General features: G+C 52.4%; 1 protein-coding gene and 1 pseudogene across 1 annotated transcript in view; one reads left to right on the top strand and one right to left on the bottom strand.

The window, feature by feature from the left end:
• Positions 1–1869, bottom strand: part of CEP89 (centrosomal protein 89kDa) — a 65892-nt gene that overhangs the window by 49736 nt on the left and 14287 nt on the right. The window lies entirely within an intron of this gene.
• On the top strand, positions 965–1659 carry LOC105812532 (annotated as a pseudogene).

Below are 1869 nucleotides of genomic sequence, written 5' to 3'. Positions count from 1 at the left end.
GACTGTCTAGGCCACTACAATCTCTTTCTTCTAAAGGAAACATGGTGGCGAATTTCACTCTAGAGTAGCCGAGGGATAGGACCCCACGGTAACATCAGTCGGAAAAGAGCAGCCAGCAAGCACGCGGTGGGGAGCAGCGGGCTGCATCTGAGCCCCCACGAGCCAGGGCCCTGCCCAGCACCGCCTTAGGGCTCTGGGCAGCGCCTGCCTGTTCCAGGCCTCCTCGCCATAGAAGAAACCTAATTCTGCACGTGAAAGCCTGCGTATGTGAAGAAACTGACGGTTAGTTCATGAAATACTCACATAACAATTCCTCAAAATAAGCTCCCCAAGACCATTTACTTTTTGAGACAGGGTTTTGCTCTGCAGGCTGGTTTTGCTCTGCAGTGGCACCATCACAGCGCGCTGCAACCTCCAACTCCTGGGCTCAGGTCATCCTCCTGCCTCAGCCTCCAGGTGGCTGGGGCCACAGGCGCGCGCCACCATGCCCGGCCCCTGAGACCATTCAAAACGCGTTCTCCCACACAGCAGAAGATGATCAATGTAAATATAGACAATAGAGATGTACCTCCACGTTGCAAGTCTGCGTGCAGACGCTATGAGTAGCACGTTACAAAGGTGGAAAAACGAGACAGGAAGGAGAGATGACGGCGCTATCTCTGGCTGTTAAAGCAGTTGCACGAGGCGGTTTCCAAACCCTGAGAGCAGAGTTTGGAAATCGGGACTGGAGCGCGGCGGGTCCACGAGTCCCCTGCACCCCGCCACCCTGGCTGCGGCGCCCTGACCTCCAGGAAAGTTCGTTAAAAATCATGATTCTTGAAAGAGTGACGGGGGCGCGGGCTGGTCGTCGGGGTGGTGGGGAGCTGCCCTCGTAGGGGCGGCGGGGCGGGCACCACCCGAGACAGGAGATCTGAAGCTGAGCGCCCGCAGTCGGCGCGGTCCCGTAACCGGTGCAACCGCAAAGATGCTGGAGGAAGACGACGTGGAGGTGGCCATCAAGACGGTGGTCGTGGGGTACGGAACGGTTGGAAAGTCGAGCATGATTCGGCGCCACTGCAAAGGCATGTTTACGAAAGACTACAAGAAAACCATCGGGGTCGATTTTCTGGAGTAACAAGTCCAAGTTGATGACGAAGACGTCAGACTGGTGCCGTGGGACACTGCGGGGCAGGAGAAATTCGACTCGGTCACCAAGGCCTACTACCGGGGAGCCCAGGTGTGCGTGCTCGTGTTTTCCACCACGGACAGGGAGTCTTTCGAGCGATTTCCCGCTGGAGAGGGAAAGTGGTAGCGGAGGTGGGAGATACACCCACTGTGCTTGTGCAAAACAAGATCGATCTCTTAGACCATTCTTGTGTAGAGGAGGAGGAAGCCGAGGCCCTGGCAAAAAGGCTGAAGTTAAGATTCTACAGGATATCAGCGAAAGAAGATCTAAATGTGAATGAAGTTTTTAGATATTTGGCTGAAAAATATCTTCAAAAACTCAAACAAAGAGCTGAAGATCCAGAACTAATGCATTCGGGCAGCAAAAAAATTGGTGGAAGTCACTCGGCTCACAATTCGAGTGCCCTTACTGGCGGAGAGGTCATCGGTCTTAGACCCAACAAACAAAGAACCGAGAAAAACAGAAACCCTTTTAGCAGCTGTAGCACACCCTAAAATGTTTTAGGGAGGGAAAAAGTCGAATTATATTACGCAATTCGGTAAGAAACTCATCAGCTGTCATGGTATGTTACAAGCTTTTTTTTTAAGCAGACTTTGCACCTAATGGCTCTCTGAAAGCTGACGGCCTTAAATATTACTTTGCAACACTTTTCAGAATGTAGAGTGAGACCTCTGGTGGAAAAATTACTGCCCTCTGAACTGATT

This window comes from Propithecus coquereli, unplaced genomic scaffold (genome assembly GCF_000956105.1).
Source record: "Propithecus coquereli isolate 6110/MARCELLA unplaced genomic scaffold, Pcoq_1.0 Scaffold254, whole genome shotgun sequence".
NCBI classification, from domain to species: Eukaryota; Metazoa; Chordata; class Mammalia; order Primates; family Indriidae; genus Propithecus; species Propithecus coquereli.
Note: the sequence above shows the minus strand (reverse complement) of the source record. Positions and strands in the feature narration are given on the sequence as shown.